The following is a 20,777-nucleotide window of genomic DNA, read 5'->3' on the forward strand; positions in this document are numbered from 1 at the left end:
TCAAATTGAAGTTAGGCTGTGATGGGTCATTCGACTATCATTAAAAAGATAATATAAATTACATCAGTTTTATCTATTATATAATTTCATACATTAAATTTTATTTCATGTAATTATACATAAAAAAATTGGAATGTAGACGTAGAAATTTTATTTTGATTCAAATATATAAATCTAAATGAATAAATGCTTTAGTTTATTTTTATATTTAATAAATAAAATTATTTATGTATTTAATATGTAAATATAAAATTCTATTATATTAATAATGATCATGATAATTTGTGAAAATCAATTAATTTTTTCACAATTTATTCTTGTTCTAATAGTTATTACAATGGACGTTCACTTAATTTATCATATCGAGAGACTAATTAATGTTGAATAAATAAATCCAACTATTAATGTCCGTATACTTAAAATGACTTGATGTTACATCTAATTATATCAGAATTTTTGTGTAATATGAATATATCCTTGATATTTATCACATTGAGGTAAGAAATTTTGGTAGGGTGGGTCTCTTGCGTTGCCAATCAGAAGCAAGAAAATTGTGACAAGTAAAGTTTTGGAGACCACCACTTGTTTGGCTCTCTAAATCATTCAGCTGAGCTATGTTCACACTAAAGGTCTCATACGTGCAATTAATGTTATAAATGAGATAGTAACATCTTGTTTAGCAAACAGTCGAAAAAGATGGATGACAGAATGAACAAGAGTGACAAAAAAGCAATGGAGAAGGAGGAGAAAGCTACCGTCGCAACAGATGATGAGCCTGAAATCAACTACAGATGATGGAAAGCCATGCCATTTATTATAGGTAACTTTGGAACAAAAGCTTGTTTGGTTTTGATTTTTTGCCTTGGGTTTTTGAGGTGTATGATTCATGGCAGGGAATGATACATTTAAGAAATTAGGAGCCATTGGGACCTTAGCCAACCTGTTGATCTACCTCACTACTGTCTTCAACGTAAAGAGTATTACAGCTGCAACTATGATTAATGTCTTCAATGGCACTACAAATTTTGGAACCCTGGTCGGAGCTTTCCTCTGCGATACTTACTTCGACCGTTACAAAACTTGGGATTTGCTACAGCTACCTCTTTCTTGGTAATAACATTTAACATAGATCACACCCTACCCTTCATTTGAAAACCCCCAACAAGGAAACTAATCATAAAAAAGTATAGATCTAAAGCTAAACTATAATAGGACATTGACCCAATCAAACTTTATCAATTTTGTGCTACAGTACAGATTTTGATATAATCTTTTGGCTTTTTTTTTTCTCTGCTCTTTTGTTTATAAAGGGATTGCTAGCAATACAACTAACAGCAGCTATCCCAGAGTTACATCCTCACCGGTGTGCAGCAAAAGAGAGTGGGGATGCGAAGGGCCAATAGCAGGGCAACTGCCATTTCTGCTAATGGGTTTGGGGCTAATGATTGTGGGAGATAGGGGCGTTTGGCCATGTAACTTGGCATTTGGGGTGGGCCAATTCAATCCTAAAACAGAAGTTGGAAAGAGAAGAATCGACAGCTTCTTCAATTGGTACTTCTTCACCTTCACTTTTGCGCAGATGGTATCCTTAACCCTCATCGTCTACATTCAATCAAACGTGAGTTGGGCTGTTGGCCTTGGGATTCCTGCAACTCTCATGTTTATAGCTTGTGTGGTGTATTTTGTTGGTTCTAAAATATATGTCAAAGTTCAAGCTACTGGTAGTCCAATGACCAGTGTAGCACAAGTAATAGTGGTAGCTATCAAGAAAAGAAAATTAAAACCTGTGGAGCAGTCTTGGCTCTCCCTTTTCAGGTATTTTCCTTCCAAGTCTATTAACTCCAAGCTTTCCTATACCGACCATTTCAGGTTAGCACACTATCTGCTCCCACTTATCAGTTTACTTTAAGTATATCCAATGCATGCCTCAGGACTAAGCAATGTAGCTAAAACAAGAGGGGAAAAGAACATGTTAAGAATTGGCTTAAGTTAGTTTTTTTTTCTTTTTTGTATATTTAGATTCCTAGACAAAGTAGCTATTGTGACACCCCAAGATGAAATAAAGGGTGATGGATCACCAGCGGATACATGGAGACTGTGCAACTTGCAGCAAGTAAAAGAACTGAAATGTCTGTTTAGAGTAGTTCCTATATGGGTATCACAAATCATGTATTGTGTTACCCTTGTTCAACTGCATAACTATGCCGTGTTTCAAGTCGTTCAATCTGATAGACGCCTCGGAAACAACAACTTCAAGATCCCAGCTGCATCCTATGTTATCTTCATGATGCTTAGCCTGACCATTTTTATGCCTGTATACGATTGAGTTATCATCCCATTCCTTCAAAAAATCAGAGGGAAAGAAGGGAGCATTACAATCCTGCAGAGGATCGGTATTGGGATGTTTGTCTCCATATTCACCATGCTTGTGTCTGGGATGGTAGAACAACACCGAAGAAGCATAACTCTGATGAAACCGACCCTAGGAGTTGTGCCAAGAAAATGTGTCATTTCGTCAATGTCAGCCTTGATTTTAATCCCTATATTCATACTTGGTGGACTGACGGAAGCGTTTGCATCCATTGGCCTCATTGAATTGTACTACAAGTAGTTCCCTGAGAACATGAAAAGCATCGGAGGGTCTCTATTCTATTGTAGGTTGGCAGGTTCAAATTATTTCAGTAGCTTGTTGATCTTTATAATTCATCGAACAACAAACCGCACAGCCATCGAAAACTAGTTAAAGGAGGATCTGGATAAGGGAAGATTAGATTACTACTATTACATAATTGCTGGCCTAGGAATCTTAAACTTGGACTACTTTTTGTTATGCGTAAGTTGGTATAAATACAAAGGAAATAGCGATAATACCCCTAAGCTTGAGCTTCACGTTAATGGCGAGAAACAGCAGTCTGATAAACCTTAGTCTTATGTTGAATTGTACTCATATATAGATGATGTATAGGTAGCTAACTTAGATGAAAACCCTTTATTACTTTAGCTTTAGATTATAAGATCCAACAAGAATATGCAGTTTTAGGACTGAAGAGAAGCAGGATAAATTCAAGAGATTGATGTTGCATCTAATTCATATTCTATTGACATGTTCCTACGAAACAAGAAAAATAAAAAGGATAAGTGAGAAGCCAGAATTCATGATCTTCATACTATTCTTGTTTTGATGTTTAGTTTTAAAGTACTTGTCCTTATATAGCTCCTTACTTTCCTTTGATTGTTTAAATGATTAAAGAAAAAATATATATGGAAAGAGGACCTAACATTTTTTATATATATATATAATTTGAATACGTATGTTAATTTTTATTAAAAATATTACATTTCGAATATATATTCTGAATGTTAGTATTAAAACTTAATTTTTTTAGTTTGCCTTTATTTTATTTTTTATATTATAAGATAATGGTCAAATTTTAGTTTTAATTATTATATTCTATTGAAACTTGATATTTAATCTACATGCTTTAATTTTTATATATTTTAGTTCATTTATTTTATAATATCATTAGTTAATCTAAATAATTAATTATTTCAATTAAAACGTTGACAATATTTTTTCTTTAAAACACTACAACAAAAAATTATTTTATCAATACAAGTTCGAGCGGGTGTTTATAAGGAAAAAATTCTAATCAATATTTTCAACATTATTTTTATTATTACATGACTACAAAATGAATGTATTTTTCTTTTAAATTTAAAATGCCATTCTAGTAGATTTAATAGAAGAATTTTAATAACGATAACAATTAGACTTAAAATTTTAAATTCAAAAATAAGAGTAAATTCTTAAAAATAAAAGAGGATAAAATCCAAATGTACATAATGTATAGATACTTGAAACATATTTTAATCTCCAAATTCTTACTCAATAATTTGATACAAATAAATAATCAACCCAACACGATATAAATTAGTTGATATTTTTTTGTTGTTAATATCATCTGTAAAAATTGTTTCATATTTATCAGACAGTTTATTTTCCAAGAAGAATCCATCCTTTTTTTTATTGGGTTAATGATAAACCATAAATGTAACATATTTTAGTTCCATGTTTGGCATATTTTTGGATGATTATGAGAATTAGTGAATTTGATGCTCCTAATCCCTTAAATTCATATTTCTATAATTAGGAGAGTATTTGGGAGCAAAAGGAGCGAAAAAGATGTCAAAATCAAAGTTTTCAGGATCCACACGGACTGAGCACATGCCCAAGTGATCCACACGGGCAGGCCACATGCCCATGTGCCAGCCCGTGTCGATATCGCTCCCTGCTTCCCAAACACGCGAAAAAAACCAATTTTTAAGGTTTCTGAGCATTCTAAAGTCTATATAAACACATTAGAAGAAGACCTAAGGGGGGGACACAGAGCCGTTGGAATCATCTTAGAAGCAGATCCAACTCAAGATTGAAGATCTCCATTCAAATTTCTCTCGAAGTTTATTTGGGTATTTTTATGTCTTTTTATTTTTCTAAAGTTGAGATGTTTTCCTGTAACGCCCCCTTTACCCGAGACCATCGCCGGAGTCGAGCACGAGGCATTACTAAACTTATTTGAGCACTTAAACAAATTCAAACAATTTATATCACACTTTCCAGACAAGCTGTCCAACTGTGTCATAGTTGCTAAATAATTCATATCTCGAGTTATAAAACTCGAAATCCAAATCCGTAAATTTTCTCTGAATTTATACTCATATATCTACTTACCAATTTTTTTCTAGAATTTTTGGTCAAGCCAATTAGTACAGTTTATTATTTAAAATCTCCCTGTTTCAGGGTTTGACTACTCTGACCTTTGTGTATTACGAATCAGATATCTCTGTACAGAGCTTCAATGACTATGCCGTTTGTCTCTAATAAAACTAGACTCAATAAGGAATCTGTACATATAAAGTATGACTTCTAATTATCTTTGTAAAATTTATGGTGAATTTCCAAAGTCAGAACAGGGGATCCAGAAATTGCTCTGGCCCTGTTTCACAAAAATTTAAACATCTCATAAAATATAGCTCATATACCTGTTTTGCTTCTTCCATATGAAAATAGACTCATCGAGATTCGATTCTATAATTTATTCATTATTTAATTCCATTTCTACTATTTTTAGTGATTTTTCAAAGTCAAACTACTGCTACTTACCGAAAACTGTTTTAGTACAAATATTGTTAACTAGTTTATAACATCTTTACTTCAATTCATTCAAACTCTATACATGCCATATAAATCTTCAAACATAAAACAAAAGCTACGGAATTGATCTGGATAGTGTGCTTTGTTGTGTTGATCCGATCTACCCACTTCACTTCAAGTCAATCTACATAAAAATATTAAACACACACAAGTAAGCTTATTGAAGCTTAGTAAGTTCATAGGTTAAAAGTAATGCTTACCAAACATAATATTTCCAAACAATACCAAAACATTTACTAAAGTTTCCTGCGATTCACAACCATTGTTATAATAATTCACATAGTTGAGCTCAACAGTAACAACTACTCAATCTCTTTCATTTGCATCACTTCTCTTTTATTTCTTATAATCAAATTAGGAAACGACTTACGAAATTGAGTACGTCGTTGCTCAATGCCACGATTCACAACTCAGTATGGTTTTCCTCATTGAAATACCATACCTACATTTTTTAACTCGGTATGGAAATGCCATACCTACATTTCTTAACTTCGGTATGGATTTGATAATACCATACCTACATTTCACACTTCGGTATGGATAATACCATACCTACATTTCACAACTCAGTATGGATGATACCATACCTACATTTCACACTTTGCCATGGAACAACCATGGTCTTATCCAATCAATTCATCACACGTCACGATCTGAACGTACTCAATCCTGCGTTTTCCTAATTTGCATTTCCACATTTATTCTTTCATTAACAAAATCTACACAATCCCACAACAAATTCGTATATAATAACACATTATATACTTCAATCATTCACAAATAAACATCTAATTTCAACCATATGAACTTACCCGCTAATTTGTAGAAGATATTGAAATTTTGGGACTATTCATAACTTTTTCTTTTCCTCGTTCTTCTTTGGATTCTTGATCTATAATATAAAATATTTCTACTCATTAGCATTTATTTGATTTCTATTTCACTTCACAATTTATGCTGTTCAAATTTCGAAATTGCACTTTTACCCCAAAATTTACTGATCTTCACAATTTAGTCCCTACTCAATTCACCCATCAATTGAACTAATTTTTCTCAATTAACACTTTATTTTATCATTATAAACTATTTCAAAACCTTTTATATTCTGAATTTCAACAGCAACCTTCAATTCACAACTTTTTCACAATTAGGTCCTAAATATCATTTCCTATCAAAATCACTTAATAAAACCACCTTAATATGAAATTAGAACTTAAATTTCATAATAATTCATCATAAAATTCCCTTATCCATCCAGGGTAACTTCCAATTTCACCCATAAAATCAAAAACTAATGAATTCTACAAGTGGACCTAATTGTAAAAGTCATAAAAACATAAAAGTATCAAGAAAAAGCAAGAATTAGACTCACATGATGTAAAAATATGAAAAACCAGCTTTCTCCAGACCTTCTATGGCGTTTTGGCTGAGAAATTATGAAGAAAATGTCTAGATTTTTCAATTACATCATTATTTAACTATTAACTTTTATCTATTTCCAATTTTGCCCCTTGTTCACATTGTTTTCTTGCTTATTTCATACCCAAACCGTCCAGCCATTAACCTTTGGGTCTAATTGCTCTTTAAATCCATCTTTTTAAATACTTAAGCTATTTACTCACAATTTAACAAATTTTGTGCTATTTTCAATTTAATCCTTTTCAATTAATTAGCCATCCAAACGTTAAAATTTTCTAACGAAACTTTAATACTAACTCAATGACACTCCATAAATATTTATAAAAATATTTATAGCTTGATTTTCAACTTTGAGGTCTCGATACCTCATTTTTGACCCGTTTGACCTAATAAATTCTTTTAATTCACTAATTTCACCATTTCACAAATTCTTCTAAATTCTTACTTGACTCATAAATATTAAATTACTATCTTGTTCAATCTTATTTGTCGAATTTAGTGATCTCAAATCACCATTTCCGACACCACTTGAAAATTAGTAGTTACAACTCTCCCCCTTTAAAAATTTCGTCCTCGAAATTTGTTACCTGAAAATAGATTTGGATACTGTGATCTTATTGACTCCTCTGTTTCCCAGGTTGCCTCCTCCATACCATGTCGATGCCATAATACTTTAACCAATGGTACTCTTTTGTTCATGATTCCTTAACTTCACGAGCCAAAATCTTCACTGGTTCTTCTGAATAAGTCATATCTGGTTGAAGCTCAATTTCAGTATGGGGAATTACGTGTGAAGGATCTGACCTATACCGCCTTAGCATAGACACATGAAACACATTATGAATCTTCTCAAGTTACGGAGGTAAAGCTAAACGATAAGCCACAGGACCAACCCTTTCCACAATTTCATATGGCCCTATGAATCTCGGACTTAATTTTCCCTTTTTACCAAATCGTAACACCCTTTTCCATGGTGAAACTTTTAAAAATACTCGATCACCCACTGCATATTCTATGTCTCTTCGTTTTAAATCCGCATATGACTTGACGATCCAGGCGACTTTTAGACTATCTCGAATAATCCGGACTTTCTCTTGGTTTCTCGAATCAAATCAACCCCAACTATTTTTGATTCACTCAATTCAGACCAACACAATGGAGTCTTGCATTTTCTACCATAAAGAGCCTCAAATGGTGTCATTTTTATACTAGGCGATAGCTATTGTTGTAAGCAAACTCGATAGCGGTAAATACCTTTCCCAACTGTCACCAAACTCGAGTATACAACATCTTAACATATCTTCTAAAATTTGAATCACTCGCTCTGATTGTCCATCTGTTTGAGGATGAAATCTTTGTACTAAAATTCGATCTGGTGCCTAAGGCTTCTTGCAATTTATTCCAAAATCTTGAAGTAAACCTCGGATCCGATGCGAAATGATAGATATTGGAACTCCATGTAGTCTCACAATCTCGACACATACAATTCGCTAACTTATTAAGTGAAAAATCTATTCATTGGAATAAAGTGTCTTGACTTTGTCAATCTATCAACAATCACCCATATCGAATCTTTCTTTCTGAGTCACGAGCAATCGACACAAAATCCATTGAAATATGCTCCCACTTCCATTCGGAATCATAATGGGTTGTAATAAACCCGTTGGCACTTGATGCTCTGCTTTAACTTGCGGCAAATCAAACATTTTGCAATAAATTCGAAATTTCTCTTTTCATACCGGGCCACCAATATGTCTTTTTCGATCACCATACATTTTGTACTACCGGATGAATAGAATACATACTATTATGTGCTTGAGAAAGAATATCATTCTTTAAATCGAATTATTGGGAACACAAATCCTATTATGATAGCGCAATATACCTTCATCATCAATACTAAACTCGAATCTAAATTATCCCGAACCATTTGTCGTTTCAAGACCAATTTTGGATCTTCATTTTGCGACTTCGAATTTGTTGAAGAAACATTGGTTTTACCTTCAATTCTACTAATACAACACCTTCTTCATTAAGAGCCAAATGAGCATTCATTGCTGAAGTGCAAACAAGGATGACTTTCGACTCGATGCATCAAGAACTACATTAGCTTTCCACGGATGATAGTCAATAACCAAATCATAGTCTTTCAAAGAACTCTAACCACCGTCTCTGTCTTAAGTTCGGTTCCTTCGAGTCATTAAGTATTTCAAACTTTTGTGATCCGTATACATATAACACTTCTCACCATATAAATAGTGTCTCCAAATTTTTAAGGCAAAAACAATTGCATTAACTCAAGATCATGTGTAGGGTAATTCTTTGCATGTGGTTTTAATTGCCGTGAAGCATAAGCCACTACCTTTCCATTGCATTAACACATGCATCCTTCACACACAACATACGGTATACGATTACGGTTGAGTTAAGACTGGAGCTTCTGTTAACATTTTCTTTAACTGATCAAAGCTCTGCTGACATTCATCAGACCACATAAACTCAACATTCTTCTGTAATAAGCGAGTCATTGGTGAAGCAATCATGGAAAAATTCTTTACAAAACGGCGATAGTATCCTGCTAATCCCGAAAACTTAGCACTTCATTTACATTCTTGGTGTTTTCCAATTCACCACTGCCGAAACTTTACTTGGATCCACACGAATTCCTTCAGCTGATATAATATGACCCAGAAATCCAACCTCATGAAGCCAAAACTCACATTTACTAAATTTCGCATATAACTGTTTTTCTCTCAAAGTCTGTAGTACAATTCTCAAGTGCTGTGCATGTTCGGATTCTGTCTTTGAATAGACCAATATGTCATCAATAAATACCACCACAAATCTATCCAAATAAGACTGAAAATTCGATTCATTAAATCCATAAATGCAGCAGGGGTATTCGTTAAACCAAAAGGCATTACCAAAAATTCGTAGTGACCATACCGAGTTCGAAAAATAGTCTTTGGCACATCACACTCTTTAACCTTCAGCTGATAATACCCAGATCTAAGGTCTATTTTTGAGAACAACTGCGGCACCTTTCAGTTGATCAAACAAATCATCGATACGAGGTAATGGATATTTATTTTAATTGTTACCTTATTCAACCGCACGTAATCAATACACAATGCAACGAACCATCTTTCTTTTCACAAATAAGACAAAGTGCCCCAAGGTGATGTACTCGGTCTGATGAACCCTTTATCCAATAACTCTTGCAACTGTGTCTTCAACTCTTTTAACTCAGCTGGTGCCATTCTATACGGTGTTATTGATATTGGAGCTGTACCCGGAATTACATCAATTGTGAATTCAACCTCACGATCTGGGGGTAAACCAGGTAATTCCTCAGGAAACACATCAGTAAACTCATTAACAACTGACAATTGTTCCATCTTCAATTCAAAACCCCGAGTATTAAGAATATAAGCTAGAAATGCTTTATTACCTTTCCGAATCAATTTTCAAGCTGTAAAGGCTGAAATAATCCTGACATCATTCTTTTTATCCCCAAACTCAGCTGAAACTATTTCCCCTGTCTGACATTTTAAATCAATCCGTTTTTCTCTACAATTCACTATGGCATCGTGTTCAATCAACCAATCCATTCCAAGAATAACATCAAATTCTCGGAAAGGTAACAACATTAAATCAGCAGAGAATTCACAGCCTTGTATTTTCAGTGGACAATTCCGACATATTAAATTAACCAACACACTTTGCCCTAGTGGATTAGTGACTTGCAATTCAAGGTCAGTGGACTCAACAGTCATTTTCTTTTCTGACACTAATGCAGTGCAAATATATGAATGTGTAGATCCAGGATCAATTAAAGCATACACAGAATCATCAAAAAGATAGAAATTACCAGCTATCACATCTGGAGCAGAAGCTTCTTCCCTTGCCCGGATAGCATATGTACGTGCAGGTACTCTTGTCTCTGATCGGGCTGCAGTATCTCTCGTTCCCGAATGAACAGTCCCAGTAGCACTACTTTGACCTGAACGTTTACCTTTCTGAGGAGTATTTGCTTGCTTCTCCCCTTGTTCTCTATCTTCTTTTAATAATTGAGGACAATCCCGAATAAAATGATCAGTTCCACCACATTTATAGCAAGCTCGGCTCTTCCCCAACACTCACCAATATGAAATCTACCACAATTTTACATCTAAGTCTCGAATATTTTGCACACTACTAACACTAGCTGCTGGTTTCTTAGTTACTCAGACATCTTGTTGAGTCGTTTCTTGTTATTCGATCGTTCGGGATTATAACAGTCGACGAATCATTCTGAACTTTTGGCGAAAAAGTCGAAGTTGGTCTAGAGAAACTTCTTTTGTATACCTCTTTACCTCTTCTTTCTCTTTGCATCTTTCATTATACACTTCTTCCATCTTTTGAGCTCGATCGACGAGAATCACAAATTCCGAATCTCTGTACCTCCAATCATCATTTTGATTTCATCATTAAGCCCTTCTTCAAATCTAATGCACATTTCTTCCTCTGTCGATTTTAACATCTCGAGCATATCTCTTGAGATACACAAATTCTCTTTCATATTCGCCACTTTGTTTTATTCCCTTGTCGAAGATCAAGAAATTCTCTCTTCTTCTTATCTAAATATCTCTTTCCCACATACTTCTTCTTAAATTCGTTTTGGAAGAATTCCCAGGTAAGTTTATCTGCAGGTACCACTGCCTCAATGGTTTCCCACCAATTATACGCTTCTTCTTTCAATAGCGAAACTGCACATCCCAAATAATCCTCCGGAGAACACATCATCTGTTTAAAAACTCTCTCCAAACTCTTTAACCAATACTCTGCTTTAACCGGATCATCGTCCGATCTCCCTCGAAATTCTTCAGCTCCAAACTTTCTGAGTTTTTCAATTGGTGTTCTTTTGCTAGATTCAGTTATCGGAGGAGGTGGAGGAGCAACCGGGGGTACTACAGATGTTGAGATAGGGGGAGGAGGTTGCGGAGTCTGATTTCTTTCTCGCACATTCTCATTATACCACTGATTCATGAATCCATAAATCATATTTTTGAGTTCTTGTTCTCGCATCAATGAAATTGGAGCTTCACTACTTGTTCCTTGTTCAGAGGTTTGTACTCTGCTATTAACTTCTTCTTGCTCGGTTTGTTCGGTCTATCGACATCTTTTCAAATCGAAGATAATCTATAATAAAACAAGGATTAGATCGGATCATACACAACACTATCACAGATTTATATGGCATGTAATTCTAGATACTTTTCACATCATACATATTCGAGAATCGCTAAACCGAAGCTCTGATACCAATAAATGTAACGCCCCCTTTACCCGAGACCATCGCCGGAGTCGAGCACGAGGCATTACTAAACTTATTTGAGCACTTAAACAAATTCAAACAATTTATATCACACTTTCCAGACAAGCTGTCCAACTGTGTCATAGTTGCTAAATAATTCATATCTCGAGTTATAAAACTCGAAATCCAAATCCGTAAATTTTCTCTGAATTTATACTCATATATCTACTTACCAATTTTTTTCTAGAATTTTTGGTCAAGCCAATTAGTACAGTTTATTATTTAAAATCTCCCCTGTTTCAGGGTTTGACTACTCTGACCTTTGTGTATTACGAATCAGATATCTCTCTGTACAGAGCTTCAATGACTATGCCGTTTGTCTCTAATAAAACTAGACTCAATAAGGAATCTGTACATATAAAGTATGACTTCTAATTATCTTTGTAAAATTTATGGTGAATTTCCAAAGTCAGAACAGGGGATCCAGAAATTGCTCTGGCCCTGTTTCACAAAAATTTAAACATCTCATAAAATATAGCTCATATACCTGTTTTGCTTCTTCCATATGAAAATAGACTCATCGAGATTCGATTCTATAATTTATTCATTATTTAATTCCATTTCTACTATTTTTAGTGATTTTTCAAAATCAAACTACTGCTACTTACGAAAACTGTTTTAGTACAAATATTGTTAACTAGTTTATAACATCTTTACTTCAATTCATTCAAACTCTATACATGCCATATAAATCTTCAAACATAAAACAAAAGCTACGGAATTGATCTGGATAGTGTGCTTTGTTGTGTTGATCCGATCTACCCACTTCACTTCAAGTCAATCTACATAAAATATTAAACACACACAAGTAAGCTTATTGAAGCTTAGTAAGTTCATAGGTTAAAAGTAATGCTTACCAAACATAATATTTCCAAACAATACCAAAACATTTACTAAAGTTTCCTGCGATTCACAACCATTGTTATAATAATTCACATAGTTGAGCTCAACAAGAACAACTACTCAATCTCTTTCATTTGCATCACTTCTCTTTTATTTCTTATAATCAAATTAGGAAGCGACTTACGAAATTGAGTACGTCGTTGCTCAATGCCACGATTCACAACTCAGTATGGTTTTCCTCATTGAAATACCATACCTACATTTTTTAACTTCGGTATGGGAAATGCCATACCTACATTTCTTAACTTCGAGATGGATTTGATAATACCATACCTACATTTCACAGCTCAGTATGGATAATACCATACCTACATTTCACAACTCAGTATGGATGATACCATACCTACATTTCACACTTTGCCATGGAACAACCATGGTCTTATCCGTCAATTCATCACACGTCACGATACTGAGCGTACTCAATCCTGCGTTTTCCTAATTTGCATTTCCACATTTATTCTTTCATTAACAAAATCTACACAATCCCACAACAAATTCGTATATAATAACACATTATATACTTCAATCATTCACAAATAAACATCTAATTTCAACCATATGAACTTACCCGGCTAATTTGTAGAAGATATTGAAATTTTGGGACTATTCATAACTTTTTCTTTTCCTCGTTCTTCTTTGGATTCTTGATCTATAATATAAAATATTTCTACTCATTAGCATTTATTTGATTTCTATTTCACTTCACAATTTATGCTGTTCAAATTTCGAAATTGCACTTTTACCCCAAAATTTACAGTCTTCACAATTTAGTCCCTACTCAATTCACCCATCAATTGAACTAATTTTTCTCAATTAACACTTTATTTTATCATTATAAACTATTTCAAAACCTTTTATATTCTGAATTTCAACAGCAACCTTCAATTCACAACTTTTTCACAATTAGGTCCTAAATATCATTTCCTATCAAAATCACTTAATAAAACCACCTTAATATGAAATTAGAACTTAAATTTCATAATAATTCATCATAAAATTCCCTTATCCATCCAGGGTAACTTCCAATTTCACCCATAAAATCAAAAACTAATGAATTCTACAAGTGGACCTAATTGTAAAAGTCATAAAAACATAAAAAGTATCAAGAAAAAGCAAGAATTAGACTCACATGATGTAAAAATATGAAAACCAGCTTTCTCCAGACCTTCTATGGCGTTTTGGCTGAGAAATTATGAAGAAAATGTCTAGATTTTTCAATTACATCATTATTTAACTATTAACTTTTATCTATTTCCAATTTTGCCCTTGTTCACATTGTTTTCTTGCTTATTTCATACCCAAACCGTCCAGCCATTAACCTTTGGGTCTAATTGCTCTTTAAATCCATCTTTTAAATACTTAAGCTATTTACTCACAATTTAACAAATTTTGTGCTATTTTCAATTTAATCCTTTTCAATTAATTAGCCATCCAAGCGTTAAAATTTTCTAACGAAACTTTAATACTAACTCAATGACACTCCATAAATATTTATAAAAATATTTATAGCTTGATTTTCAACTTTGAGGTCTCGATACCTCATTTTTGACCCGTTTGACCTAATAAATTCTTTTAATTCACTAATTTCACCATTTCACAAATTCTTCTAAATTCTTACTTGACTCATAAATATTAAATTACTATCTTGTTCAATCTTATTTGTCGAATTTAGTGATCTCAAATCACAATTTCCGACACCACTGAAAATTAGGCCGTTACATTTCCTTTTACATTATGAACTAAAATCCCTAAATACCTAGGGAGGATGAAACCTACGATGGATCTTATTATTTAATTGTTTGAATTACACGATAAATACTTGTTCTTGATTATGGGCTCTTAATCATTGTTTTAATATTTTCAGAATATTATTCCAAGTTTGATGTGCTTACTCAGTGGAGCAAAAGTCCCTGTTTAAGAGAAGATCTACCATAATTAAGCGGAGTTGATTGCAATCCTAGAAATAGGACGATATAAATCTGCCGGATTAGAGTCAAATCTAATAATGGAATCCATAGATCGAGTTAATGCGACAATAGGGGTTTTAATAAGAAAGAGATTTCAATTAATCAACCTAGAGTTAGTTGTTTTTAGTCTCGAAAGAGATATTAACATAATTTAGGGATTTCTACGGATCAAGACAAGTGAATAAATAGTTTGATTCAAAGTCAGAATAATAAGTGAAATCTAGGTGGATTCTTTCCTGGGTATTGTCCTCTTTGTAAGTTTTCTTCAAATATTTTTCCCAATTCACTCTCTATCGCGTTCAGTAGTTAATTAGTTAGTTAGTTTTAGATTAAAACAAATCCCTCATATTTTAGGCTAAATCATAGAAAGATAGTTAATACTAGTACTGTTAGTCATTGTGGATACGATATTTTGGACTCACCATAACTATACTACCATTCGATAGGTGCGCTTGCCTTAGTCGTGATCGTGGTCTAGTTTAGTGAATCATAAAAAGATCATCAAGTTTTTGGCACCGTTGCCGGGGACTAAGATATTAGGAACACTTGATTTTTATTAATTTAGCCATTTTATTTTATTGCATGTTATTTTTTTGTTTTGGTTTTATTTTTAATTACTAATTTTTCTTTTATTTGCTTCTGGAAGGTTCTTGTGGTTTATGACTAGAGAAAACCAGTCAGGACCTCTAATTTTTTACAGTGAAATTGAAAGCACAGCTTGCAGAAATCGTAGAGAAATAAGGCAGAGTCTACAGTATATAAAAGAAGAGCACGAGGACTAAACTAATAATACTGAGGAGATGGTTGAAACTGCTACGTCCTGTGATTGTCGCAATTCCTGTAAATTAGAATTCTGCTCCTCGTACTAAGTACGATTATGCTAAGCCCACTCTCACTGGGGCTGAATTGAGTATTGTTAGACCTGCCATTACTGCAAATAATTTTGAACTGAAACCTAACACTATTCAAATGATTCAACAGGTTGTTCAGCTTGATGGTTTGCAGGATGAAGACCCAAATACTCATTTGGCCAATTTCTTAGAGTTTTGTGATACTTTCAAGATAAATGGGGTTTCTGACGACGTCATTCGCTTACGATTATTCCCCTTCTCGTTAAGAAATAAGGCTAAGCAGTGGTTGAACTCCTCACCACGAGGGTCCATCACTACCTAGGATCAAATGACCGAGAAGTTTTTATTGAAATATTTCCTACCAGGTAAGATAGCTAAGTTGAGAAACGATATCTCCTCCTTCATGCAAATGGATTTAGAGACTTTATATGATGCATGGGAGATGTATAAGGACTTATTGAGAAGGTGCCCTCACTATGGGTTACCTCTATGGTTACAGGTTTAAACTTTTCATAATGGTTTGAACCCCTCAACTAGGCATATGATCGATGCAGTCGTCAGTGGTACCATAAATAATAAAACACCTGAGGAGGCTTATGAGTTCATAGAGGAGATGTCACTGAATAACTATCAGTGGCAAGTCATGAGGATAAAACCTAATAAAGTAGCCGGTGTTTTCAACCTCGACGTGGTCACCATGTTATCAACCAGGTAGAGCTCTTAAATAAAAAGATTGATGGTTTTTCATAGATAAAGTTAAAATTTCAAAAAAAATTCATGTTTATGCTCGTTTTTGATCAGGCCCAACCTGCTATAAAATAAAATAAAGTTTAAAAATTTTGCTATAAAAAAAGAATATATAAAGCCTAAACAAGGCATGGATATCAAAATCCAAAATAGCCTTAAAAAATTTTACTTTTTGAAATATCCTTTCTTTTGTAAATTATATTCATAAGGATATAATGAATTAGATGGTATAATTCATTATGTAAATTGGTTTGAACCCTAAACTAAATAAGCGATTACAATAGATATTTATGGGTTCACCCGACAATTGCATGTAATTGAAAAATCAAAGAGGCCGGAAATGGACTTCAATGTCCAGCCCAAATGAAGAGGTCTAACTTTGAAAACCAAAGGATATCATCCATCATCCACTTTAATTAAGTCATGCAAGCACGTCCACGTTATTATAACGCATATAATAAGGACCATGGAAGGTCCAGTATGGCAATATTATTGGCTTTTCCAATGATTCATTTAGTGCACGCACGAAACTGAAATTAAATTATATATTTTATAATAATAAAGATTTAATTTTGTTATTTTCATAGTCTATATTTTTATAACTTTTAAAAATTAAATTAAATTATTATTATTTTAGAGGTTAAAATAAAATTTTATCATTATTAATTTAAAATATTATAAACTATAAAAAGCTTAAAAATTTCTTATTTTAAGGAAACTGAAGTACTTGCCAACTCTATAAAATAATCTATATTCTAACAACAAAAAAGTTACGTCTGATTTTACTATACAACTAATCTATAATAACCATAATTTTCATAATATATATATATATATATATATATATATATATATATATATATGAAGCTAAAGTTAGTATAAAACTTAGTTCTTTATTATTTTTCATTGGATGTAACTATTAATAATTCCCAGTAGTTTGGAATTTTATTTGTAAGATATTTCACACAATTGATCCATCTATCAATTACCAGATATTCTATTTTTATCCAACTATCAGAGTTTGAATCAGGAAAGCAGTGAATCGTTCAAAACCAATAAAATATCCAAAATTGAAAATAATTCAAATATTTTATTCTTTTATTAATTTTAATTTTTAATAAAAATACTTTTCAACCAAATTATATATATTATAATAACTTTTTTTTCCTTTTACCGATTATGAAGATGATGATGAAATGAGAGGACTACAACGCCCACCGCGATGATGAAAAAAATTGGTTGTTTTTTCATCATTGTTCACTCTCAATATAAATTTTCTTTTTTTTTTTTAATATCCTAATTTTCTTTTTAGATTTTTATTTCAAATTTTTTAAAAACTACATGTTAGTTAAATTGTGCGTTGAACATGTTAGAGATCTTGAGAGTTTGAGTTGATTTTAAGTTAGAAGAAAGGAGGAACAGATGAAATTTTGTAGGGTGAAGGTCGGCAATTATGAGAAATGACTTGCGCACCTTAAGTTAGCATGCTTTCTTTTAAATGGTATAATTTCATATTTCAGTTTCGATCTTTCATGGTTTTATGAATATGCAATGCGAAGGACAATTTTATCTTATTAATAAAATAACATATTTATATATGCACAAAATCTACTAAAATCATTTAATATTTTTAATATTTGATTATCAATAAATATGTTTTAATTTCAAATTTATATTGTGTAGTTACATAATATCTATGAAATACAATATGAATTTATTAAACATATTTTTATTATTAAATACAAAAAAAATGTGCATAACACATGTAGGCAAACTAATTTAATTATAGTTTACTATATCATATTGTATAAATATCTAAAATTAATAAATTTACTATAAAAGTCGAAGTTTCCTAACAAAATTTAAATATTAGAGTTGAAATTTAAAATTTTATACGGGCAGGTAATATAAACTTCCAAAACATGATTGAATATATATATATATATATATATATATATATAGATTTTTGAAGACCAGAATTATGTTATACCTATACAAACACAATATTTTTCTATTTACAAAATTTATATGGGTGAACTTTGTACTGAAAATTTTACGTATTCATTACATTTTTAATTAATTAATGAAAACATATTTTAACTAATTTTAAATTTATAAAATATCTACTTTCAAAATTAATTTATTAATTTATATTACAAATTTAATATACACCGAGACCAGATCTCTTATATAATAAAAATTAATTGGAGGTAATTTTGTCTAGTCTTTGGTTATTGTAGGTCGAAAACTAGTTTAATTGTTTAAAAATAAAATATAGTTAAAATTATTATTAAATATAAATTTAAAAGTTGTGCCAACTCACCAGGTCTATTGTTAACTATCTCTCTCTTCATAACTTCAATGTGGTTTTGATATTATATAATTTAAGTTATGAAACTTAAGATATGGATAAGAGAGTTGCAATATGAATAATGAATTTATACCTACTATTTTCTACATTTCTACTTATTGCCCTATGCATAATTAAGTTATAAACTTCTTTGAAAAATTATAACAAACTCCAGTACAATGGAGTTAAATTAAATTTAAAAAAATATTTGATTTGGGCTCATCATCCCAAACAAAACATGAATTTGTTCTTGATAATATGATCAAAATACGTGAATTCCGCGTTGATAAAAACGAGTCACCAATTACTTGGGCTAATCAAGCACCATTGAGCTCCAGAAAATAAGTCGCCATACAATACACTCAAATAAACTTGAGTAGCTATTAACTCGACGGAGTTTTATTATTAAAAAAAAAAAAAAAAAAAAGAAAATTTCTTCAAGTTGAAAACTGATCAAACTTAGAAAAGGGCCTTGGCGAAAAAATTAATAAATTAATTTGGGGAGAGGTACACCCAAAATTTTAAAATGATAATTTAAAATTAATAAAATTATAAATTAATATATGGTCAAAATTAATTTAAAAATAGTTCTAGATTCCCCATTGAATGAGAGTGGCTACCAACTGCCCATAGGCTAGTTGCCACATGTCAGGGGTTGCTGAAAAAGGTGTCTCCAATGGGTATTTAAAATTTGAATTTTGAGAGAAAGACTTTGCATTGTTCTCAAGTTAATTGACTATTTCACACTAGTGTTTTAATTAATTAAATTCAAGCTCAAATAATGAGCTTCTTTTCTATAAAATTTCATTTCTCGTACCGAGTTTTAATTTTATCTAATATAAAACCCAATTTTTAAAAATAAAATTGAACAAGGTTGAAAATAAGTTTTGATTCACAAATTTGGTTCAACTAGTTGAATTACACCATCATTAATCAAGTTTTATAAAACTGGGTTTAGAGTGGTGGTATATTGTACATGTGTTCAATTTTTTGGTTAAATAACATAAATTTTAAGGTGAAATCAGTTTGGGGTTTGCCCCTGGCCCTTAGATTGCTAAAATAAGAAGTCTTGCAAAGTATAAGTGAAACTGTCACGGGCCGCGAATAGCACCGAACAAAAGCATCATCATCAGTATCAACTATCCATTTTCTCCGTTCGGCTTCTAATTTTGATCGACGGGGCACTTAAGAAAATGTGTATTTTCACTGAATAACACAATTCAAGCTGTTGAATCTAAGGTTTAGAAAGCACATTGATTTGACCTTTTGTTTTTTATAATAAAAGAAAGGAACTCAATCTAATTAACCATTACAAGAATCAGAACACAGCAAGTCATTCCTAAGCAGCGCCCAGGCACCAGGAGTTGGTTCTTCAAAGCAGTGTAAAACATCTTCCCTGTTAGCATCTCTGGGTTTTTATTAGTAGTCTCATTTGTGTGTGATTGAAAGTATAAATACTTTGAAGATTTCACTGGCAAAAGAAGGGTGACCCAAAAAAAAAAGAATCACAAACCAAAATTGCATCTAAAATCTAAAATGCAATGGGGGTTTCTACTGAAATAATTTTTAAAAAAAATTTATTTACCAAAATAAATTGTCAGCCCGATTATTTATCAAAATGGGTTGTTTTTCTCATTCGCGCCTATTTGACAGGCGCAATTCAATTTTTTATATTAATTTTTTTATTTTTTTAAATAAAATATCATTATTTTTATTTTTATTAAAAATATTTAAATATATATACAGGTAAAAATATGGTCTAACAGGTCAAAATACGGGTAAAAGCAGTTGTCGCTTGTCAAATAAGCACGATTAATCGAGCCTAACAGGTAGGCACGAATGGGCTGCCCACACAGTCCCCCTCCTGCAGCAGCAAACCGTCCACCCAGCTGCCCCTTACCTGCGTCTGATAGCTCTCCTCTGACCTTTGTTCTTTGCATGCATGTAATTTTTTGTTATTAATTATTAATTA

The 20,777-nt window shown here is 32.2% G+C and overlaps 1 non-coding gene and 1 pseudogene across 1 annotated transcript; one reads left to right on the plus strand and one right to left on the minus strand.

The window, feature by feature from the left end:
* Nucleotides 1-457: 457 nt before the first annotated feature.
* On the plus strand, nucleotides 458-3,152 carry LOC108479908 (protein NRT1/ PTR FAMILY 2.11-like; annotated as a pseudogene).
* Nucleotides 3,153-16,084: 12,932 nt separating this feature from the next.
* On the minus strand, nucleotides 16,085-16,191 carry LOC128286266 (small nucleolar RNA R71). The gene has a single exon (XR_008276809.1). It is a non-coding gene; the product is annotated as a small nucleolar RNA R71 (small nucleolar RNA).
* Between the last annotated feature and the right edge of the window lie 4,586 nt (nucleotides 16,192-20,777).

This window comes from Gossypium arboreum, chromosome 12 (genome assembly GCF_025698485.1).
Source record: "Gossypium arboreum isolate Shixiya-1 chromosome 12, ASM2569848v2, whole genome shotgun sequence".
Classification (NCBI taxonomy): domain Eukaryota; kingdom Viridiplantae; phylum Streptophyta; class Magnoliopsida; order Malvales; family Malvaceae; genus Gossypium; species Gossypium arboreum.